Source organism: Rhinoderma darwinii, chromosome 3 (assembly GCF_050947455.1).
Source record: "Rhinoderma darwinii isolate aRhiDar2 chromosome 3, aRhiDar2.hap1, whole genome shotgun sequence".
In the NCBI taxonomy this organism is placed as follows: Eukaryota; Metazoa; Chordata; class Amphibia; order Anura; family Rhinodermatidae; genus Rhinoderma; species Rhinoderma darwinii.
In genome coordinates, this window is record NC_134689.1 from 151,993,818 (window position 1) to 152,019,720 (window position 25,903).

The following is a 25,903-nucleotide window of genomic DNA, read 5'->3' on the forward strand; positions in this document are numbered from 1 at the left end:
ACAACAAATAGCAGTTGTTGCATTTATTGCGGCGGTATCTCAGCAATTCCGCCACATAAAACGCGACTCAGAAAAAAATATATTTTATACTTGCTCAGAAGTCTGTTTCTTCTTCTAGGCTGGCCTCCTGGGATGACGTTTGATCCCATGTGACCGCTGCCGTCAATCGCAGGCTGTAGCAGAGGTCACATTGGATGAAATGTCATCCCAGGAGGACGGCCTGGATGATGTCAGAGGGCTGGCCTCCTGGGATTACGCTTCATCTCATGTGACTGCCGCAGCGGTCTCCTGGGATAAAACGTCATCCCAGGAGGCAGGTCAGCTGAATGCTCAGTAGTTTTAGTGGACATTCTGGGCAAAAAACTGCTCCACGATTCGGTGTGGTTTTTCGCCCACTATTCCCTGTGTCCACCTGTGGGTAGGAATCGCTGCTCTAGACTGTAGCTCGGAAGTTAAAAATGGAAACGTCTCACTACAGAAAGTCAAGTGTAGCCCTAGCCTTTATACGCAATTGATTGAATATTCTGTGTATTGAATAATACATGGAGAATATCGGAGGTGTGATGACCTCCATAGAATACTAGCAAAAATATCAAAGATCCTGGGTAGTTGGCGGGCACAATACACAAATAACAACTAATTGCCAGTAGGCAAATGACCCTGTTTTCCAACTACCATGAAAGAGAAAATAAATAAATGTAAAGTAAATTCTTTAATGTGCTATATGTAGCAAAGAGGACAGACCACACATAAAGTTAAAATTGTCACTGCTTAGATGCCAGGTAAACGAATGCAAGGTTACTGTACGTGAAACGGTGTGACACACCCATGGACCAACGTGAAAACCGCTATCCTAGCAGTCAATGGTTAGAGTGTGTACCATAGTATGCCAGGCAAACAGCAGGAATTAAAAAATGAGAGGAACCCCCCGACATGTTTCGCTACTGCTGTAGCGTCCTCAGGGGAAATGGGGCTAATGGCGGCGCGCCGAGAAATCTCCACCTCTTGTAAAAACCTCCTATGATGCAAAAGTAAGGCAGGCTTTTAGCGCCTGCGCATCATTGAAATATCGGACTTAGGGCAGATTCGCACGAACGTTGCGTTTTTGCGCGCGCAAACAACGCGGCGTTTTGCGAGCGCAAAAACCATTTGACAGCTGCGTGTGTCATGCGTGTCTGATGCGCGGCTGCGTGATTTTCGCGCAGCCGGCATCATAGAGATGAGGCTTGTCGACGCCCGTCACTGTCCAAGGTGCTGAAAGAGCTAAATCTTTCAGCACCCTCGACAGTGAATGCCGAACACAACAGCGAAAAACCTGTAAAAAAAAAAGATAAAGTTCCTACTTACCGAGAACTTCCCTGCCGTTGCCTTGGTGACGCGTCCTTGGTGACGTGTCCTTGGTGATGCGCCTCTCTTGACATCGGGCCCCACCTCCCTGGATGACGCGGCAGTCCAAGTGACCGCTGCAGCCTGTGATTGGCTGCAGCCTGTGCTTGGCCTGTGATTGGCTGGAGCTGTCACTTGAACTGAAGTGTCATCCCGGGAGGTCGGACTGCAGGAAGGAGACAGGAGTAATCGGTAAGTTAGAACTTCGGTTTTTTTTAAAGGTTCATGTATTTTGGGATCGCAAGTCACTGTCCATGGTGCTGAACCAGTTTAACTCTTTCAGCACCATGCACAGTGAATGTCTCCCGACATCGCGGACCGGAAATTTTTTTGCTGGGTTCGGCCAAAACGAGTTTGGCCGAACCCGGTGAAGTTAGCTTCGGTTGTCCGGGTTCGCTCCTCGCAAAGACACTCCGTTTGGATGCTTGGAAACAGAAAAGCACGTGGTGCTTTTCTGTTTCCATTCATCCTTTTGACAGCTCGTGCGCTGTTTCAGTCTGTTAGCACGGAAGTGCTTCCGTGCGACCTGCCTGGTTTTCACGCACCCATTGACTTCAATGGGTGCGTGATGCGTGAAATACGCAGAGTTATTGAACCTGTCGCGTATTTTGCGCAGCGAACAAACGCTGCGCAAAATACACGGACTGTGTGTACTGCCCCATAGACTTCTATAGGGTATTGCGTGCCGCGCGAAAACCACGCGGCCTACACGCTGCCAAATCACGCTCGTGTGAATCTGCCCTTAGTTTCACTGCACAAAAGGGTAGCAGGACACCGCAGGTAAGTATGGTAGAATAGATGTAGACAGATTGAGTCCGCACATGCGTGAATTTTATATAACAGGACATAGAGTGAATAGGGTATAGATTCTTCGGACCTGTCCAAGTAAGTGAGGATCAATTTTGAACTGACTGGATAGTCAGGTCAATGGGTGTAAAGGCCAAGCATATATGATGCCCCAATAAGAGGTCATGTACAGCAAAAAATGGACAGCATGCGGGCAGCTACCAAAACTATACTGTGTGATTGCAAATTAAAAGGAAAGTGTGTATGGTCTCCACTTTACTTAAGGGGTGAATGCTGCAGGGCTACGGGATTTATAGGTCCACTGGGCTGGATAAAAACTTGCCCAATGAATACAGAGTCCAAGGTATTTAGAGGAGAAGAGGGGCTGCCATAATGATGTGGTCTGAGGTTATGTAATAACTTATTCTTGAGATAACAAAAGAGACTTGTATATAGTTACGAAAACTATCCATTATTTCAACATTTTAAAGAGGCACAGGGCTAAACTATCCAATTATGTTATATATGTTGGGAATATATATGAGGAAAAGACCAGTGTAAGCATCAGGGAGGTTTAAAATCAAAGAAAGGCAGTGAAGGTGAACCCCTCATTTAAATCCTGTGGGGTCACAGTGCCAAGACGGTGGATCCACCGTGCCTCTTCCTGTAGGAGTCTCCGATCTAGGTTACCAGCCCTAGGACCCAGTTTTATCTGGACAACACCCCAGAATTGAAGTAATCGAGCATCACCCCCATGAAACTTATGAAAATGTTTTGATAGGGTGGTATCTTCTTTATTATTGATGGTGCTGAGATGTTTGGAAATTCGTCTCCTCAATTCGTCTCCTCAATTCCTGGACAGTCTTGCCCACATACAACTTAGGACATGGGCATTTTGCTATATATATAACTCCACTACATTGGCAGTTGATGAATTGTTTAATCTCATATAGTTTGCCATCCACTGGGTTGATGAAATTCTTAACTGTTGGCATAAGAGGGCAGAAGGAACATCTGCCACAAGGATGAGATCCCTTGACTGGTGATTTTAACCAGCTGTGTGGGGTACTAGATCGTCTGGAGTAATGACTGTGTACTGAAAATTCCCGCAGGTTTTTCCCCCTGCGATAGGTGATGCTTGGACTTGCTGAGATTGCGTCTTTCAAATCAGGGTCAGCAGTGAGTATAGACCAATGTCTCCATAGAATATCAGTGACTTGAGGAGAGCATACATCAAAAGTACCTACACATCGTATGGCACTGGATGATCTGGGCGCAACATGTTTGGTTCCCTTGTCTAGAAGTAGACAGTCTATCAGATGCTTTGGCCCTGGCATAGGCCCTATGTAACCATTTTTTGGGGTATCCTCGTGCCAGGAATTTATGATAAAGGCCATCACATTCAACTTGGAAAGATTGTTCATTAGAGCAATTTCTCTTGGCTCTAAGATATTGGCCTATTGGGATTCCTTTTTTGAGGGCAGGTGGGTGATAGCTTTCCCAATGGAGGAAACTTAGTAGCTGTTGCTTTGCGAAAAATGTCAGTCTGGACACTGCCACCAGGGTCCAGGGAGATCTTGAGGTCGAGAAAATTGATCTCCTGATCATGTATCTCGTGAGTAAACCTCATTCCAATGGTATTATGGTTAAGTATAGACATGAAATCAGTGAAAATATTGGCATCCCCATCCCAAAGAATGAGGATGTCATCAATGTATCTCCCCAAAATAAAATGTGAGAAGTGAAAAAAAAAAAAATATGTGAAAACAATAGTGTCTTCCCACCACCCTAAAAATAAGTTTGCATTAGTGGGAGCACAAACAGTGCCCATGGCTGTGCCCTTTATTAGATGATGATGATTTTTATCAAAGACAAAAAAATTGTGTAAGCAGAAAACGTAAAAGTAATAGAACAAATTCATTTTGGAATTGGGTGCCTTTGGTGCTCAAAAAATATTGTACTGCAGTAAGACCCAAATTGTGCTGAATGTTAGTGTATAATGATTCAACGTCTATACTAGCTGACATGGTGGTAGGGCTGACATGGATCTCTTGGATCTTGGTGACAGTGTCCTTAGTGTCCCTTAGGTAGGGGGACAAGGAAGAAACAAAAAGGTAACAATATTTCGTCCACATAGAGACTAATACCCTGCGTTAAGTTATCATTCCCTGATACAATAGGCCTGCCAGGGAGAGGACGAGTGGCCTTATGAACTTTTGGCAAAGCATAAAATGTTGACAGAGTTGGGGTCGAATTATATAAACGTTTAAATTCATCCGGGGTGATAAGTTTGTTCCTCTTAGCACTAGCAAGAAGAGCATATAACTCCGATAGAAAACCGTCGGTGGGGTTACTCCTAAGAATGGCATAAGTAGTATTGTCATCAAGTAATCTATGGACCATGGCGACAGTCGTCACAGTCCATGATCACTATTTTACCTCCTTTGTCGGAAGGTTTTAAAACCAATTCCTCGTTTCTGCACAGATCATCCAGTGCCACTCTTTCACTACCACTGAGGTTACCAAAGATCCTAGATCTGTCCCCTCTAAGTTTCTTCAGATCATTGCACACCATCTTGACAAAAATGTCAACGTGGCTGTACTGTGAGAAAGGAGGAGTGAGCTTAGACTTAGGTCGCAAAGAAGAAAGGGGGCCAACAACCGTGGTGGCCCCAAATTCATTTTCCTAGAGTAGACTTTCAAGGTCCCTAAGTGTATTAACTTCCTCACGATTTTGACTAGTACAGTCGTGCGCAATGCATTTAAAATGTTTATCTAGGGCTAGTTTCCTAGCGAACAGATTGAATTGAAAAAAATTTAGATTTTCAGTTTCAGGGCCTACTTCCAATAATTTCTGCAAACAACCTGTTTTACTCGCGAGAAATTGCTTTACAAATTTAGATTTTCATTTTCACTGCCTACTTCCAATAATTTCTGTAAAAAACCTGTGTTGTCAAAATGCTCACTATACCCCTAGATAATTTCCTTGAGGTATGTAGATTCCCAAATGGGGTCACTTTTTGGGGATATCCAGTGTTTTGGCACCGCAAGAGCCCTTCAAACCTGACATGGTGCCTAAAATATATTCTAATAAAAATAAGGCCCCAAAATCCACTCGGTGCTACTTTGCTTCTAAGGCCGGCTCTTCAGTCTATAAGCATGCTAGGGCCATATGTGGGATATTGCCTAAAACTGTAGAAAATACTGCAATAAATATTGAATTGCATTTCTCTGGTAAAGCTTTGTGTTACATTAAAAAAAAATTGATTAAAAATTGTAATTTCTGCAAAAAAATATGAAATTTGTAAATTTCACCTCTACTTTGCTTTAATTCCTGTGAAACGTCTAAAGGGTAAAGAAACTTTCTAAATGCTGTTTTGAATACTTTGAGGGGTGAAGTTTTTAAAATGGGGTGACTTTTCCGGTGTTTCTAATATATAAGACCCACAAAGCCACTTCACAACTGAACTGGCCCCTGTAAAAAAGTTCAAAGCCTTGTAACGTCCTAGAAAAATAAAGGGATGTTCAAAAAACAATGCCAATCTAAAGTAGACATATGGGGGTTGTTAATTTTGCCAGTAACAAAGTCCAATGTGTCACAAGAAAACAATCTCCGAATCGGTTGGATAGATAAAAATATTCAGAAGTTATTACCACTTAACCCTTTCAAGACCGAGCTCATTTTGACCTTCATGACCAGCCCCATTTTCTCAAATCTGACGTGTCTCTTTATGTGGTAATAACTCCGGAATGCTTTTGCCTATCCAAGCGATTCTGAGATTGTTTTCTCGTGACATATTGTACTTTGTTAGTGGAAAAATTTGGTCAATAAATTCATTGCTTATTTGTGAAAAACACCAAAATTTAGAGAAAATTTGCAAAAATTATGATTTTTCTCATTTTAAATGTATCTACTTGTAAAACAGATAGTAATACCACACAAAATAGTTACTATTTTATATTTCCCATATTTCTACTTTATATTTGCATGGTTTTTTTAACATTATTTTATTTTTCTAGGACGTTACAACGTTTAGAACTTTAGCAGCAATTTCTCACATTTTCAAGAAAATTTCAAAAGGCTATTTTTACAGGGACCAGTTCAGTTCTGAAGTGGCTTTGAGGGCCTTATGTACTAGATAGACCCCATAAATCACCCCATATTAAAAACTGCACCCTCAAAGTATTCAAATCAGCATTCAGAAAGTTTCTTAACCCATTAGGCGCTTCACAGGAATTAAAGCAAAGTAGAGGTGAAATTTACAAATTTTATTTTCTTTGCTGAAATTCATTTGTAATAAAAAAAATTCTGTGACACAGAAGGTTTTACCCGAGAAATGCAACTCAATATTTATTGCCCAGATTCTGCAGTTTTTAGAAATATCCCACATGTGGCCCTAGTGTGATAATGGACTGAAATACCGGCCTCAGAAGCAAAGGAGCACCTAGTGGATTTTGGGGCCTCCTTTTTTAGAATATATTTTAGGCACCATGTCAGGTTTGAAGAGGTCTTGTGGTGCCAAAACAGTGGAAATCCCCAAAAAGTGAGACGGTTTTGGAAACTACACACCTCAAGGAATTTATTTAGGGGTATAGTTAGCATCTTGACCCCACAGGTATTTTGCTATATTTATTGGAGTTTATCTGTGAAAGTGAAAATCTACTTTTTTTCTGAAAAAATATAAAAAAAAATAATATTAGCAAGGAATAAAGATTAAAAAGCACCCCAGAACTTGTAAAGCTACTTCTCCTGATTACGCCAATACCCCATATGTGGTACTAAACTGCTGTTTGGACCCACGGCAGAGCTCAGAAGGGAAGGAGCGCCATTTGGATTTTGAAGTGCAGATTTTGCTGGATTGGTTTTCAGTGCCATGTCGCGTTTGCAACGCCCTGGAGTAAGCAAAACAGTGGAATCCCCCCAAAACTGACCCCATTTTGAAGACTACACCCCTCAAGGAATTGTTCTAGGGGTATAGTTAGCATTTTGACCCCACACTTTTTTTGCTGAATTTAATGGAATTAGGCCGTGAAAATGAAAATCTACTTTTTTCTGAAAAAACATAGAAATGTTTAATTTTTACAATGAATAAAGGAGAAAAATTACCCCAAAATTTGTAAAGCAATTTGTCCTGATTACAGCAATACGCCATATGTGGTAATAAACTGCTGTTTGGACCCACGGCAGGACTCAGGAGGGAAGGAACAATATTTGGCTTTTGGAGCTCAAATTTAGCTGGAATGGTTTTCGGGTGTCATGTCGCATATGCAAAGCCCCTGAGGTACCAAAACAGTGGAAACCTCCCAAAAGTCCCTTTAGGGGACTGGAACGAGCGATCATTAGGTCGCTGGTACAATACACTGCAATACTAATGTATTGCAGTATAATGTCATTTTACAGGCTCCTGTAACAGCGCGATCGCTGTTCCTGTCCGTTAGTCCCGGGTGTCAGCTGTAATACACAGCTGACACCTGCAGAATATGGAGCGGGCGCAGCGCATGAGCCCGCTCCATAAATAACCCCTCGCACCACGACATGCTATTAAGTCGTGGTGCGCCAAGGCGTTAATGCGCAGCGGATGGTGCAAAGTGAAAATTAAAATTTTCCACTGATGTGCCATTTTAATGTACAATATATTGTGCCCAGTTTGTGCCACTGAAGACAAATACCTCATACAATGTTGAGCGGGTTCTCCCGGATATAAATTGTCATATATGTGGACGTAAGCTGGTGTTTGGGCACGCTGTGGGGCTCAGAAGGGAGGGAACACCATTTGGCTTTTGGAGCGCAGATTTTGTTTGGTTACTGTTCTGTTTGGGGTTTTGCTGGTATTTCAGTTTATAATGTGGGGGTATATGTAATCTGTGCGGAGTACATCAGGGCATAATAAGAGGGTATAATAACGGGGTACATAAATAATAATTCGCAGATATGTGGCCGGTGTCGCACTGATAAATGGCGCCTGATCTTATCCGCTTTTGGAACACTCTGCACATTTTGCATCGCTATATTCTGAGGGCCAGAACTTTTTTATTTTTTCTCCAATGGAGCTGTGTGAGGGCTTATTTGTTGCGGGCCAATCTGTACTTTTCATTGGTACCATTTTAGGGTACATGTGATTTTTTTTAATCACTTTTTATTAGATTTTTTTGGAAGCAAAGTGACAAAGAAACATAAATTCTGACAATGTTTTTTGTATTTTTTTTTTTTTTTTACAGTATTCACCGTGCGGTATAAATTACATTTTACTTTATTCTGCGGGTCGGTACGATTACGGCGATACCATATGTATATAGGTTTTTTATGTTTTGTGGCGATTGCGCAATAAAATCACTTTGATAAAATTATTTATTTTTTTGTGTCACCATATTCTGAGAGCCATAATTTTTTATTTTTCCGTCAAAAAAGCGGTGTAAGGGCTTGTTTTTTGCGGGACGGGTTGTAGTTTTTATTGGTACTATTTTGGGGTACATGCGACTTTTTGATCACTTTTTATTCTATATTTTGGGAGGGTTGATGACCAAAAAAAAGTGATTCTGACATTGTTTTTTAATTATTTTTTTTGCGGTGTTCACCGTGCGGGAAAAATAATATTATAGTTTTATAGTTTGGGTCGTTACGAACGCAGTGATACCAAATATGTGTACTTTTTTTAACATTTTCATTTTTTTTCTATAATAAAAGACTTATTATAGGAAAAAAAGCATTCTTTTTTTTTGTAACTTTTATAACTTGTTTTTACACTTTTATAAAACTTTTTTATTTTATTTTTTACTTTTTACTTGAAGGCTGGCAGCACTGATCGCTGCTATAATACATTACACTACCTAGGTAGTGTAACGTATTATAAACTGTCAGTGTGACGCTGAGAGTCACACTGACAGGAAGCTTATGAGAGCCAACATCCGGCTGGTTCTCATAGGCTGCTGTGCATGGCAGACCCGGGGGCTGTTATATGGCCCCTGGTTCTGCCTTATAACCGACTGCAGCACCAGCAATCGGTACCCGGGAAAGTTTGTTGTAGCAACAAACTTTCCAGTTTGTTATAGCAACAAACTTTCCAGTTCGTTGCTACAACACTTTCCCTGCGATCACATGACCGGGACCTGAACTAATCAGGTCCCGATCATATCTCCGGGAACAGAGGCAGGTGATAACAGCACGATCCGGGTGTCAGCGCTACTCTGAGACACCCGGATCGCGCTTTTAACACCCACCGTGAATTCACGTCGGCACTGCACAGAGCCCAGCAAATGCCGACGTGAATATACAGTGGGCGGTCGGGAAGCGGTTAAAGTGAAACATGTCAGATTTTGAAAAATGAGGCTCTGTCAGGAAGGTCAAAAGTGGCCAAAGAGGGAAGGGGTTAAAGACCTTATACCTTTGCAAGCACTACACTCTAAAGTATGTAAGGACTGAGCAAAAAACTGTTACCAGATGTTTGCAAGACTAACCATGCTTCTATAGAAAACACTTAAGTTCAAAGTCTGAATTAAGTCCAAGGGGTTGGAGCGTTTTCAATTGGTATATACAGAAACTCTCTTGTCTGCACATTTTTTTTAATGTAGTCCTCCCCTCTCCGATGGTGATAAACTATCTCGATAGCTAGAAATTTGGTATTCTTCGGGTCTTTATTATGTATTTTGGCATAATGTGCAGATACACGGTGATCTAATTTGCCCTTCCTAATATTATTGCAGTGTTCTGCTATCCTAGTTTTGAGTTTACGGGCTGTACATCCAACATATAAATAACCACATGGACATATCAATAGGTATATAACCCCTGTGGTGTTACATGTTACAAATTGTTTAATGTCATAATTTCTTTTATTCTCTCTATCCGTGGAGGAGCTGAAATTACATTTTCTTTCACTATATCCTATCTCCGTACAAGCCTTACACCTGTTATAGGAAAATAAACCTTTTATACCGTTACAGGCTTTCACAGACTATTTTATGTAGCTATTGGTGATCTTATCTTTTATGTTTGGTGCTCTCCGATATGTAATGACAGGGTTAATGGACATCAATGGACCTAATATTGGATAATTTCTGACACTATGCCAGTTGTCTTGAATGATTTTGCGTACTGCCCACGAACCTGATGAATACATAGTGATAAATGGAACACTTAGTTAGTTTTTTTATTTTCAATTGTGTCATCAGTATTGATGATATTTGTACCATTGTCTTTCTGAGTCATATCGCTTTGATCAACTAGAGTTTGTTCTCTAACATCTTTCAATGCAGTTGATATCTGCTCATCATATTTACATTCAATAAACCGGTATTTAATTTGCGATTGTACATCATAATCCTCTATTTTGGTGCAATTTCTTTTAATCCTCTTAAACGGTCCCCTTGGGATGTTTCCTCCAAGCCAGGGTTTGAAATGACAGCTAGAATGTTCTATATAGCTGTTACAATCTGTAGGTTTTTAAGTAATTTTTAGTATAAATCTCGCCATTTTGTTTGAAAATTTCCAAATCCCAAAAATTAACGCTGTGTTTACTGTATTCTGAAGTAAATACCAAATTATACTCATCGCCATTTAATATATTCAATAAAGGATAGAAAATCATCTTTTTTACCTTCCCAAATAACGACTACGTCGTCTATATAGTGCTTAAACATCTTAATGCACTTTAGAAATGTATTCCTACTGGAGTAAATATACTTTTCTTCCCAGACGGCCAGGTACAGATTAGCATAACTAGGTGCAAATTTAGCCCCCATCGCAGTGCTGGTGGTCTGGAGATAGTGTACCGAATCATACCAAAATAAGTTTTTCTCTAGACTGAACCTAATGAGGTCCACAATGAACTTCGACTGTTCAGGTGCCATATTCTTATCTGCCACAGAAAAGATTCAGAAGTGTCAGGATTCTGAGTACACATGACGTCCAGGCTGGATGGTCATGTGTATTCATTATCAGGACACTGTAGTAATGTTAGGGCTTGTGTATGAAGCTGCACATAGTGATATAACTATATCGCTAGTGCAGTGTAAATGAATGGAGAGGAGTGCATGATGCCGATTGGTCAGCGTCATGCACTCCTCTGTACAACGCCCACTTGGTCGAAAGTAAAAGTACGCCCACTTGGGCATTAAGAAAGCTCATTAGCATAAACCAAAATCGCTCCTAACGTTGTAAAAAAAGATCGTTTTTTTTAAAATAAAAAGCATTACTGTCACCTACACTACAGCGCCAATCTCCTTATATAGGAGACAGGGCACTTATAATGTGGTGACAGAGCCTCTTTAAGGCAATGATTGTTACTAATAAAGTGTATAAATCCTGATTTGTGTGTGTGTGTGTGTGTGTGTGTGTGTGTACTGGTCTATAAGCGCATGGCAGGGTTTCCCTTTTTTTTCAATGTTATCACTGTTTGTAAAATGTTTCTGGAGATTAAGTGATCTGATAAACTTGTGCACATCGATATGTTTTAAATTTATTTAAGGGTTGAGTAGGCACAAATTTGATGCCCTCATTTAGTAACCTAGTGTTCATCCGTAAGTATTTTGTTGCTCAGATTAAATATCCCCCGTTTATTTAAATTTCTTTCTGTTTTTTCAGAGGTACTGTCTATCTCTATTCTTTGTCCTTTTTCCTCGTCTTAGTTTTCTTTTTGTTGGTGTCGCCCTTTCCATCGGCATCTGATTCTCCCTGTATTGAGCTCGGTTCTGAGACTTCAAAATGTTATGGGGAAAGTTTTTTTTGGTTTATGCCCTGAGTCAGATCCCTTGTTTGGGGAAAAAAAGAATGTTGATTTTCTCTAGAGTATTGGTAATTATTTAAGAGTTTAAATCCCCTTTGTTGATACGGAGCTTGATGGTAAGCTCTCTGGGGATGTGCATGCAGTCTGAAATCATTCCTAGTGTGAAAGGGCTGATCATGAATTTTCTGTTGATGTCCATCATTATATCCGGCCTTCGATAGTTTCTCTGGTACGTATGGTCAGGTTGCCTATAGCGATTGTCAGACCCCTGTACAGGGAAATTCATAGTTTTCTGTGCACCTTTGTCCTCTAAGAACATGTTGACATGTGAGCTATCTGTTTTTGTTTTGTTTTGCTATTTTATATACTGTTTTATTTGCATAGTCATTTTTAATATACTTTCTATGTTTGTTTATTCTAATATCATTTTCAATCTTTTTTTATTTTCCTTTGACTATGTCCTGATAATTCAATATAGTCTTCCAAGGACTTGAAGGGATCTAATTTATCTTTGTACTCTTCTATTTTTTTCGTTAAGTCTCTTTCTTTCTTCCTTATATTTATGATAAATTGTATGCCTTTGTAAGCACATTGATTCAGAAATTCCTCCCATGTGTCTAGATCTTGTGGATCGTTCTCTCCATTTAATTGTAATTGCCACCTGAGACCTTCTGGGATCATGTGTTCACTTAGAAGTTCCTCTAAGGAGGCCACATCCCACATGAGGGATATTTCTTTTTTTTTTTAAACATTTTTATTGTACAGTCAGAGAAAACAAACATCTGTGCCGTTGAGAATTTACAGAAGCATACATTATAGTTTTAACGTTGGCAGACATTTACGATCTTATTCTATAATCCTATACCTTGTCATATCAAACTTCTCATCTTTTAGATGTACATCTCTAGCTAACGTCTTGACAGTACTACTTTTAATTTACCTCAAGTCCCTTTAATACCTTCTGTGAGATACCATGTTGTATATTGAAACCCTGACATCACATCCCCAATGTCCGAATCGGACAATCTCACAATAAATGGTTTCCATCTTTTGAAAAAGCCTGCTGGGTTTTTTTTTTCCTATGCTTTGCTGCCTCCATTTTATCTGAATACAGACAAACCTTCAACTGTTGTATTAATTGATCTAATGATGGTATTTTGGACTCTAACCAATTTTTTTAAATGCATCGTTTGGCTATGAGCAATATTATATGTACTAGTGAAGGCACAAGCTCCAAGGACCCCACCTCGTCCGTATCTATCGAAGCCATTGAATGAAAGCGGAGAAACATAGGAGTCATTGGAAATGTACTACCCCAGAGTTTTTGTATGTATTCTTAAACTATCTTCCAGTATCTTTGTGTTTCAGGACATAACCAGATGCCATGAAACAAATCGGTAGGCGGTTGGGTGCACTTCGGCCATGCATGTATTCTAGGTGGGTTATTAGCATTCGGTGGTATGTTTAAGGCATAGATAGCCGCATGCATAAGTCTGAAATGAGTTTCTCTCCATACCAAATTTAGAACATGCTTTCGCACTGCCTTCCAACCTTCCAATATGTAAGTAGTAATGTCTGGTATATTCAACATGCACCTCCAATATGCAAAATGATCCCTCGGAACTATCCGTATATATAAACCCTTGATTGTTTTGTATAAGACAGATAACGACTTTCTATGTGGTTCTTCCCCAATAAAGTCATCAAAGGTATTGTCTACAAGTTCTTTCTCCAAATTTCTTACCAATTTTGTACAGAAAGATTTAACTTGCATATTTTGGAGAAAGTGAGTCGGAAGGATCCCAAACTCCCCCACCAGTTCAGTCAATGTTTTTATTCTAGGTTCTGAGTCATGCAATATGTGACCCACTGTTTTAATCCCCTACTGCTTCCACATGTTAAAAAGAGTACTGGAAGTCCCGTCTGTAAAATCTATATGGGACCATAAAGGTAAGTATTTAGACAACTGATACGATAAGCCCTGTTTTTTCCTCACCTCCTTCCAACACATAATAGTGTCTCTCAACTAGGGATGCACGGTGCATCGAAACTTCGATACTGTGCATCCCTAAACGGTTCGATACCACTATTTCCTGTATTTCGATACTGAGCTGCGCAGCCGCACAGCTCAGTATAGTAATACATGAATGTATAGGAGCGCGGCTGCGGCTGTGTAATTCAGCCACAGCCCCGCTCCTGAGTCATGATAAGTTCGCGGGGTCAGGATGATGCGATGCGGCCAGCGCTGCACTAATGATTGCCGGCACTGAAGACAGAACATGGTGGGCGCTCTACAAAACACCTCCATGTTCTGTCTCCAGTGCCTGAACTGCCGCTCATTAGTGCAGCGCCGGCCGCACCTCCTTATGCTGACCGTGCACGCACTTCCTGTCAGGAGCGGGGCAATGGCTGTATTACACAGCCGCAGCCCCGCTCTATAACGGCGGAGATTAGAGAAACCTCTCATATCCGCCGTTATTCCCCTGAATACTGCGATCACAGCGGACTGCAGCATTCAGGAGAAAATGAGAAGGGGGGATGCCCCTGGATCGCGTCACAGGGAATTCCTGTGACGCGATCGAGGGCCATACCATATATGGGCAGACAGCCCAGGGTCTATTGACGGACCCCAGGGCTGTCTTACCATATTTCATGTTGTTAGGGCATACTTAGGTATGTCCTAACAACAGCCTGCGTGCTATCCGTCCACAGGCTAATGTACTGGCACATATCTGATATATGTCAGTACATTAAAGTTTAAAAATAAAGTAAAAACAAAGTATTGTTAAATTTAAAAAAAAATACACATTCACCTTTTTTACAATAAACATTAAAATAAGTCTCAATACAAATATTCACACATTCAGTAATGGCGCGGACAACTATTTTTTGCATCATTTATGATGTGTACGCTGTAAAAAAATGAAATAAACACTGCTTTCTATCACTTATTAATGTGAGGCGCTAGGTGCGATGAATTTAACCTCCATGTTCCTCACATTAATAGTAATTAACCCCATCATGTACCTCGCACATTAACCCATTATGACTGAGAAACATGGGGTTAATTACTATTAATGTGAGGCGCGTTCAAAATTCATCACATGCGCCTCACATCAGAAAACGGAAGAATTGGCAAAGTATCGAAATTGGTATCGAAATCGCAATACTAAACGAAGTATCGGTATCGAAGTCCAAATTCTGGTATTGTGACATCCCTACTCTCAACAGTATAGAACTTTTAACATGCCGCGGAAGAGATGCTAATTTAGTATGTAATAGAGCTGTAAGGTCATATTTTCCGTAAGTCCGTAATTGGAATAGTAACTGGAGTGATGTATCCAATCCAAAGCATGCCTAAAAAGACTGGCAATGTTATATCCCTCAAGTGCGGAATGTTTACCCCACCTTGCCAATGATAACCCTGTAGCTTGGCTTATGAAATACTTAAACTTTATTCAGCTAGATGAACTTTGAAATAGCGGTATTAAAATCTTTGACATCTTTATGTGTTAAGAGAATAGGTAAAGTCTGGAGTGGATATAATAACCTAGCAAACGAGATCATCTTAACTAGATGACATCTACCAAACATTGAAAGAGGTAATGTTGCCCATTTATCAAGTTCAAATTTAATTTTATGAAAAAGAGGTCCATAAGTTAATTTGTATAGTGATCCCTATCTGGATCCCTAAATACGTTATGAGTTTTCGCAACCTTAATACCTGTCTGCCGGATTTCTATGTCTCTTCAATGGTTGTACGACAAACTTTTCGCTTTTATTTGGATTAATCCTGAGCCCTGCAAACGATCCATAATTATGTAACAAATCAAAGATCTTCTGTAAATGTTGTGATGGGCGTGAGAGAAACCATAAAATGTCATCCGCAAATACAGCTCATTTCACCTCAGTTTCCCACACGTTTACCAGTGAACAGCCGCTCATGATCCAGTATCTGAATCAGCGGCTCCAACGATAGATCGAAAGGGTATCCCTGCCGTGTTCCTTTATGTAAAGCAAACGTCATGGATCTAAATCCTGACGTACAAATTGCCGCAGTGGAGTTAGCATACAGCGATCGTAAATACATTCTATATCTTCCCTGTATATTAAACTTATCTAAGACCATGTTCAGCCATCGCCACTCAACATTATCAATAGATTTTTCAGCATTTAATAGCACAAGTGCTGATTGGTTGGATAGCGATGGCCAATCTTTAATCCCATCCATTACCCCTAAAACTTTCCTGATATTTGTTACCTCAGCTCTGCCCTTGATAAATCCCACCTGTGATGGTCCCACTAAAAAAAAAAGCATCAATGTCGCAAGTCTAGCTGCCATGATCTTTGATATCAGTTTGAGGTCTTGATTGATAAGTGAAATGGACCTATATGAACCTGGTTGTGAGAGATTCTTCCCCGCTCTAGGCAAAACCTTTATATATGCAGTATTCGCCGCAGCAGGTATTTTAGCACCTGGCAACAGTGCGTTAAAGTAAGACAACAATGTCGGGGTTATCTGTTCCTGTAATATTTTGTAAAACTCAGCCGGATATCCATCAGGTCCCGGCGCTTTACCATTTGATAGATCCCTAATAGCGAATTGTAACTCTTCCAAAGTTATTGGAGCATTAAGATCTTCCAGCTGTTCTGGAGTTAGGCTAGGCATAGACAGGCTAGATAGAAATGGACTCCCCTAGATGTCCTTTTGAGAAGGTCTGGGACTGCTTTCATACAGCCTCTGATAAAAAAAAAAATTCAAAATGTCATTGATCCGTCTAGGGTCCGTGTGTGTTTGTCCCATGTGATCCTTTAACCTTGTGTGTGTGTGGTCAAAAACCTCTTGATAACCCTGCCAACAACCTCCCCGCTTTGTTATCAAAATGAAAAAGTTCAGCTTCATAAATCGATCTACCAAATATTTCCTTCCTATCTAACCATGTTTCAAAAGGTCGTTTAGCTTCTGCCCATTTGTTTTGTTTGTCAGGGGACGGATCAGCCAAGAAGGAAGAATATGCTCCTCTAAGACGATCACTATACTCCCTATACTTCTGAAATGTCTTTTTTCTTGTATGCAACATAAGCTATAAGCCTCCCCCGTAAGACCGCTTTAGCCGTTTCCCAATATAACACATGATCTGTTCTATGCGCCGCATTATCACTATTATATTTTAACTACCAACCTTTTAATATATCTTGAAAACCCTCATCACTGGCTAGAAAGGTCGGAAATTTTCATATGAAGTCTCCCCCTTTGGGATGAGTGTCAGCTAACACTAGTCTCACTGGAGCATGATCAGTGCGAACTCCGGAAAATGTTGTCTAATCTGGACCAAGATTTGTGATGTGGCGAAAAATAAGTATATTCCCTATCATCTGGGTGCATATGCCTCCAACAACCACTTAGGTGTGTGACATGTGAAAGATCAGGTAAAATTCCATTTGTAGCCAGAGACTGTGTTGGTATATTTCGTTTTCGATCTTCAGCAGTGTCCATGACTGAATTAAAGTCTCCGCCCACTAATTTCATCACACTAGTTTTAGCTAAAAGTGCAGATTGAAGAACCTGAAAATACGTGCTATTACTTGAATTAGGTGCATAGACATTGTATATACTCACCTCTCCCAGTTGACTATCTAGTAGGATGTGTATTAGTCGTCCCTCAGAATCTATATATTTCGAGCGTACTGTGGATGCAAAATTTTTATGTATCAAAATCATTACCCCATTATTCTTTTGACTTGCCGGTGATCCATAAACCTCTCCTACCCAATATTTCCGCATGGGAAAGAAATCTTTTTCCTCAAGATGCGTTTCCTGAAGCAAGGCTAAATCAGCTTTCAATTTATGTAAATGCCTCCCGGTCACTACTCTCATAAAATAACGAAGAATAACTGGCTATGATAGTAATCCGTATGCCCCGAGTAAAGCTTAAAGAGACTCTTTCACCACATTATAAGTGCCCTATCTCCTACATAATGTGATCGGCGCTATACAGTAATGTAGGTGACAGCAGTGCTTTTTATTTAGAAAAACTCAATTTTTTCCACGTTAGGAGCGATTTTGGCTTTATGCTAATTACTTTCTTAATGCCCAACTGGGCGTGTTTTTACTTTAGACCAAGTGGGCGTTGTACAGAGGAGTATTTGACGCTGACCAATCTGCGTCATGCACTTCTCCCCATTCATTTAGTCAGTGCATAGTGACACTGTGTTGTCCACTATGTGCTGTCTTATATTGACAGATTAACGTTACTGCAGTGATTAGACATTCCTTCCAGCCAGGACAAGATGTCTGTTCACAATCCCGATATTTCGGTAATGTTTCTATGGTACTTACAGCAGAGCAAGCGTAATCTCGCGAGATCACGCTGTAAATGACCGGTTACAGCGAGATTACGCTTTGCTCTGCTGTAAGTATCACAGAAACGTTAACGAAGTGCCGGGATTGTGAATAGACTTCTCGTCCTGGCTGAAAGGAATATCTACTCACTGTCTAAACACTTCAGTAACGTTAATATGTCAGTATAAGTCAAATAGCAGTGTCACTATGCACTGCTGTCACCTACATTATAGCGCCAATGTAGGAGATAGGGCACTTATAATGTGGTGACAGTCTCTTTAATAAGATGTCTGCTATAAAAACAAATCGGGTAAGAATAACACACATTTGCCCCTGTGAGCCAAGTTCAGATTTTCGGTAATATCTGCCATTCCACAAAAAAACAAAACTTTTAGTAAATATTACAACTTTCCCCTTTAACCTCAGGGGTCCACACCGCTCACCACTATTACCTCCCTGGACTCCACTTTTTTTCTGACATGTTACTTTCTCGAATCCACCTTTAGATATAATTATCAAACATCTGACCAAGTACATACCATATGTTCTCATAACAACAATAAATTATAACTTTGATATCGTAGATACACATATATGCTATCTAGCAAATTCTTATGACTCCATTGTCCTAAGATGAGGCGCATACCAGTTGGACATAAACAAATGAACTATGATCCTTCCTCACCCACTACCCATACTCTGTGCATGTCTCTTGTCCTACTCAGGTGTGCTACTTCACAGGTCGCGGTGTCTGAAGTAATCTCTTATCTTTAGGTAGTTGACCCCTCACCAGAGAGGTATTCGGTTGCAATTCCTTGTCAAGAATTTCTCCGTTGATAGCCTGTGGTGCACTCTCTTTAAAGAGGCTCTGTCACCAGATTTTGCAACCCCTATCTGCTATTGCAGCAGATAGGCGCTGCAATGTAGATTACAGTAACGTTTTTATTTTTAAAAAACGAGCATTTTTGCCCAAGTTATGACCATTTTTGTAGTTATGCAAATGAGGCTTGCAAAAGTCCAAGTGGGTGTGTTTAAAAGTAAAAGTCCAAGTGGGTGTGTATTATGTGCGTACATCGGGGCGTTTTTAATACTTTCACTAGCTGGGCATTCTGATGAGAAGTATCATCCTCTTCTCTTCAGAACGCCCAGCTTCTGACAGTGCAGATCTGTGACGTCACTCACAGGTCCTGCATCGTGACGGCCACATCGGCACCAGAGGCTACAGTTGATTCTGCAGCAGCATCAGCGTTTGCAGGTAAGTCGATCTTACCTGCAAACGCTGATGCTGCTGCAGAATCCACTGCAGCCTCTGGTGCCGATGTGGCCGTCACGATGCAGGACCTGTGAGTGACGTCACAGATCTGCACCGTCAGAAGCTGGGCGTTCTGAAGAGAAGAGGATGATACTTCTCATCAGAATGCCCAGCTAGTGAAAGTATTAAAAACGCCCCGATGTACGCACATAATACACACCCACTTGGACTTTTACTTTTAAACACACCCACTTGGACTTTTGCAAGCCTCATTTGCATAACTACAAAAATGGTCATAACTTGGCCAAAAATGCTCGTTTTTTTTAAATAAAAACGTTACTGTAATCTATATTGCAGCGCCTATCTGCTGCAATAGCAGATAGGGGTTGCAAAATCTGGTGACAGAGCCTCTTTAAGCAGGTCTCTGAACACCACTATGCCACTATATCAGAATAGGTCTGCATAGTGCCACTTGGAGTAGTGACTTTTAAAATCGCTGGATATTGTAACTGGAACTTCAAACCATTTTTATGAAACGCAGTACAGATCCTGCTAAACATTTTACGTTTTTTTGAAACTTCTGCCGAATAATCCCCAAACAACATGACTGCTACTCCATTTAGCTTTGTTGGACCCTGTCGTGTTTTGTAGGAACTTAGTAAGGCTTCTTTGTCAGAATAAACCAGATAACGCACTATAACCCGTCTGGCTCTTTTACTGAAACCTGGATGGGTCTGCAAATGTTGTCGATCTGGTCGCACCCTGTGTGCTCTTTCCACTTTACAGGGCCCGTCCATATTCAGCACCTTTGATATTCACATATCTGGTTCAAGTGCAGGGCACTGATGTTTTCCGGAAGACCCACTATTCGAATGTTATTTCGTCTTGACCTATTTTCTAGATCATCAATTTTAGTTAACATCCGTTGTTTCTCACTTAATAGCTCCTGAAGTTTCCTGTGTGTATCAGCAGCATCATCTTCCAACATGGATATGCACTCTTCCGTCTCATCTATACGTGTTTCATGCTGGACAATGTCATTTTGTATTAGTTGCAAAGAGGCAGATATAGTAGTCGCCAGAGTGTCTTGTATATCTGGCGTTCTACGTTTAGCTACTTCAATAGCCAATTTTTTATAATGATCATCGTCGCCAAGCCTGACGTCGGCTCCATGCTGTCATCATCAGATAGCTGATCCTTGTGGTCCGATGATGAACGGCTTACTGCCTGCTTCTCCTTCCTAGTCACAGGCGGCATGACGTACTTATGATCAAGATTAATCAAAGCCACCACAGGGAGTGTGCCTGGATCAGTCCCAGTTATGCTGTACTCCGCAGCAAAAGACCAGAGTAGGGCAGGGCGCATCAAGTCAAAATGGCAAACACTGTCGCTAGACAGAATACACGTGGCTTTGGTGCCAAAAGACTCGGGGCAGATTCTGTATATAAAAGAAGTGATTTACCTCCCTTGCAGGGCGATATCTTCTCGGAAACGACTCTCACAATAGTGAGTCAGCAACTGAACCACGACCACACCAGGGTTCTCCGATCACCAAAGCCGGCGTCGGCCACAGTGAAGTACATACTTCGTGTTGAAAGTCCGCTTTCAGAAAGAGCACTTATCTTCTCTCCGTTGCTCTGCTAGAGACTTACAATAAATTCAAAGTGTCTGCTTGGTCTTGTGTGATGTAAATGTGGGTTCATGATTAGGCAGGTCCGGAGAGCTCCCTACTCCCTTATGTCAGCGCCATGAAGGACCCAGGGCTGTCTTACCATATTTCCTGTTAGGACATACCTAAGTATGCCCTAACAACTGCCTATGTACTATCCATACACCGGCTAATGTACTGGCATATAGATATATGCCAGTACGTTAAAGTTTAAAAACAAAGTAATGTTAAAAAAATTAAATAAATACACACATTTTTTACAATAAACATTAAAATAAGTCTCAATCCATGAAATATACAGATTCGGTATTGACGCGGCCGTAATAACCTGCACAACATATTGTTGTCAATTATAACTTTGAAACATGATGGGGTTAATTACTATTAATGTGAGGCACATTCAAAATTCATCACACCTCGTGCCTCACATCAGAAAATGGAAGAACTTTTTTTTTTATTACCGTTGGCAAAGTATCGTTTTGTTATCGAAAATCGCAGTACTACACAAAGTGTCGGTATCGAAGTCCAAATTCTGGTATCCTGACAACCCTATAAAACAAAACATATAAATTTGGTATCGCCGTAATCGTATCAACCTGTAGAATAAGGTGAACATGTAGTTGTTACCGCCTGCTGGACGCCGTAAAAACAACCCCCCCCCACTCACCCAAAAAATGGTGTAATCGCTGTTTTTTGCCTATTTTACCCCACAAATAATTTTTTTTCTGATTCCCAGTACATTATGCGGTACAATAAATGGTGCCATGAAAAAACTATAACTTGTCCCGCAAAAAACAAACCCTCATATAGCTATGTCGACAAAGAAAGAGAAATGTTATGGCTTTTGGATGGCGGGGAGGAAAAATAATGAATAATAATGAAAAAACTCAAATTGGCCTGGTCTTTAAGGAGTTAAAGTACATAGTTAAGGGTATGTTCACACGCAGTGTTTTCAGACGTAATACGGGCGTTTTACGCCTCGAATTGCGCCTGAAAAAACTGCTCCATTACGCCTACAAACATCTGCCCATTGCTTGCAATGGGATTTACGGTGTTCTGTTCCCATGAGGCTTAATTTTACGCGTCGCTGTCAAAATACGCCGCAAAAAACACGAGTTGTTACAAAAACATCTGAGAATAAGAGCTGTTTTCGCTTGAAAACCGCTCCCGTATTTTCAGACGTTTTTTGCTAAGCGTGTGAATATAACCTAAAACAAATTGGAATTCTTGCCAGGACCAATGTACACCCAGAAGCTTATGTTCCTGAAGGATGTGATGGAACTTCGTCCGTAAGTTTGTTTTTTTTTGTTCATTTTTCAAACAATATTGTAATTTAATCCACAAAAATTAAAGCAATGTTACGATCATCATGACATATTACAGGCCTAGTAGAATTGTGTGCAAATATCGGAGGCGTGTTTCCTATTTTTTGTGTAAGCGGCGCTTCTACGAGGCCTTCTATCCCTTCATTCTTTTAACCTGCTTGTAATGTCAATCGCGCACACACTTTAAGCCGCAATTCAGAGTACAGACTTCTGTGAACTCCCACGAAAAGTGTGTCAGGAATTGACAGAACAAACCGGTTTGAAACTGTCATCGAAGGAGCGTTGGTACGGGCACTATGCCACGTTCAATACAGCTGATGGTCATGGATGCATGTAGTCGCACCCCCAACAATAGGATATACAGTAGATGGCCTATTATGAGAAAAGGACATCCCTTGTTAATTATGCAAAAAATTAGAATGTTCAACAAAATGTACTTGTAATTTACTATGATTTTAATAACGTTTTTAATTTCTTCAAAAGAACACGCGACAATCTCGAAGATGCCCAGGAAGTGCACTGCCAGAGAGAAGAACAATACAGGATCCATGGGGTAAGTGACAGAAGGTCATCCCCTTTACAGGTGTCTCTGTTAATTGAACATAACAGCTGATTGCTCCAGCAGCCACCAGGCACAATTAGGGTATGTTCACACGCACTAATTACGGACGTAATTCGGGCGTTTTTGCCCCGAATTACGTCCGAAAATAGCGCCTCAATAGCGCTGACAAACATCTGCCCATTGAAAGCAATGGGCAGACGTTTGTCTGTTCACACGAGGCGTAATATACGCGCCGCTGTCAAATGACGGCGCGTAAATAGACGCCCGCGTCAAAGAAGTGACCTGTCACTTCTTTGGCCGTAATTGGAGCCGTTATTCATTGACTTCAATGAATAGCAGCGCCAATTACGTCCGTAATGGACGCGGCGCTCAAGCGCCTGCACATGCCGTTACGGCTGAAATTACGGGGATGTTTTCAGGCTGAAACATCCCCGTAATTTCAGCCGTTACGGACGCCCTCGTGTGAACATACCCTTAGGGGTATGTTCACATGGCCTATTTTCAGACGTAATTTGGGCGTTTTACGCCTCGAATGATGCCTGAAAAGACAGCTCCATTACTTCTGCAAATATCTGCCCATTGCTTGCAATGGGTTTTACGATGTTCTGTTCAGACGAGGTAGAATTTTACGCATCGCTGTCAAGATCGCTGTAAAAATACTCCTGCGTCAAAGAGACGTTTTTGGAGCCATTTTTCATTGACTCCATTGAAAAACCGCTCCAATAACGTCCGTAGAAGACGCAGCGAAAAACGCGAGTACTTGCAAAAACGTCTGAAATTCAGGAGCTGTTTTCACCTGAAAACAGCTCCGTAATTTCAGACGTATTTTGCTACTGCGTGTGAACATACCCTTACAACCGCTGATTTCTGACAGAGGCGCATTGTGTTCCTCCTCACTGTGTTTGTGTGGTGAGGAGCAACAAAGGGCTTTGGAACCCCTGTTCTAGTGATTGGTGGTGGGGCCTCCAGTGATCAGACATTTATCACAAACCCTAAGGATGTTGATCTTGAGGCAACCCTTTTTTTAGCAAGTGGATTTCAAAAGGCTTAAAATGGGTATTGACTATAATTTAACCCTTTAGTGACCATCCTATTTTGGTCCTTAATAACCAAGCGATTTTTGTCAGTTTTTTCATCATCGCTTTCCAAGAGCCATAACTTTTTATTTTGTTTGTCGACATAGCCGTGTGAGGGCTTGTTTTTTGCAGGACGAGTTTTTTTTTTTAATACCACCATTTTGGGGTACCTATAACTTATTGATTAGCTTTTTTTGTGGGGAGAATGGGGGGGGGAACATCACTTCTGTCATATTTTTTTTTGCATTTTAAATGTACGCTATATACCATAATAACTTTATTCTCTGGGTCAGTTCAATCTCGGCGATAACTAAACAATTTTTAAAAATGAAAGTATTTGTTTTTGTGTTGCAATATTCTAAGAGCCATACCATTTTTATTCTTCTGTTGACATAGCTGTATTTCTGCTACACGACTTGTAGTTTTTATTGGTACCACTTTGGGGAACATACAGCTTTTTCATCGCCAACATTGCCCCCCCCCCTCAAAGGGGACTCTGAACGTGTAGACCTTATAGACCACAATGAGAAGCATGAAATTCTTTGATTAAACTTCAAGCATGGATTTTGCATAGAGGCTCTCATAAATTTTTCAGGCAATCAGACATTGCAAGATCCCATTTTACCATCTACCTTTTGCATTCTAGAATTTTCTCAACCTCATATTCCTCTGAGTTATCATAGGGAAACAGGTCTAGGAGCGGAAGACTCCCCGGCAGAATCAAGACTTGGAATGAGTGGGTTTAACATGACACGTGAAAATATGGATAGATGGACAATGGGCGCAGCAAATGATGCTTGAACACTACTCCTACTGCCTTTATTTGTTTGATCATACTGTAATATTGGAGACATTGATCCAGATGCTTTTGGTTTTTTACGTCTGTCCATTGGTTTGTGGATGAAATGCGGAGGACAGGGATAGTTTGATTCCCAGAGCTTGGCAGAAAGCTTTCCAGAATCAAGCTGTGAACTAGATCCCATAACCTAAGATGATCTTGTCAGGGACACCATGTAATTTCATAATTTTCCTGATGATCTAAGTTTTGGAATAAATTATCTTGATTGAAATAAAAACAAACAAACAATGCCATTGTCCTGTATGTAAGCAGCTAAACTTTTTCATTTGATCCTAATTCTGGTACTTTTTTTTTCTCCATTGTGATCGATCGCTGTAAAAGCGCTGCAGAAGGTGCCTGAAGAGGTGGGACTGCTTTTTCACTACGCTTGCCAGCACTCAGTGTATCAGCGCTGGATTCCCTTACATCCCACAATTCAGTACGGCTACCTTGTAGAAAATGTCAATCATTGTAATTAGAGATGAGCGAACTTATGATAAGTTCGGTTCGGCTGGTTCGCCGAATTTCATGAAAAAGTTCGATTCGGACCGAACCAGTTCGGACCGGACCTGTAATTCAAGAAAGCCCATAAAAATCGTGACCGTGATAACGGCACGGGCAGCCCATAGAGGTCTATGGAGCTCCCGTAATGACGGGTGGCTACATGTGTGCACCCGGCATTACGGCAGCGTTGCTAGGCGACGTCAGTAAATAGTCACTGTCCAGGGTGCTGAAAGAGTTAACTGATCGGCAGTAAGTCTTTCAGCACCCTGGACAGTGAATTCCGATCACAATATAGAGCAACCTGTAAAAAAAAAAAAAAGACGTTCGTACTTACCGAGAACTTCCTGCTTCTTCCTCCAATCCGGTCTCCCAGCCATTGCCTTGGTGACGCGTCCCTCTCGACATCTCTGGATGATGTTTCAGCCAATGTGACCGCTGCA

At 40.9% G+C, this 25,903-nt stretch overlaps 1 long non-coding RNA gene across 2 annotated transcripts in view; it reads left to right on the forward strand.

Moving 5' to 3' along the window:
• LOC142751137 (uncharacterized) overlaps positions 1-25,200 on the forward strand; it is a 29,624-nt gene extending 4,424 nt beyond the window's left edge. The window contains exons 2-5 of one of the 2 annotated variants that reach the window (XR_012882719.1): positions 13,263-13,331; positions 15,412-15,496; positions 22,967-23,036; positions 24,768-25,200. This is a non-coding gene — a long non-coding RNA (uncharacterized LOC142751137). The remainder of the gene's footprint in view (positions 1-13,262; positions 13,332-15,411; positions 15,497-22,966; positions 23,037-24,767) is intronic. The other variant, XR_012882718.1, reaches the window with a different exon arrangement.
• Positions 25,201-25,903: the final 703 nt, after the last annotated feature.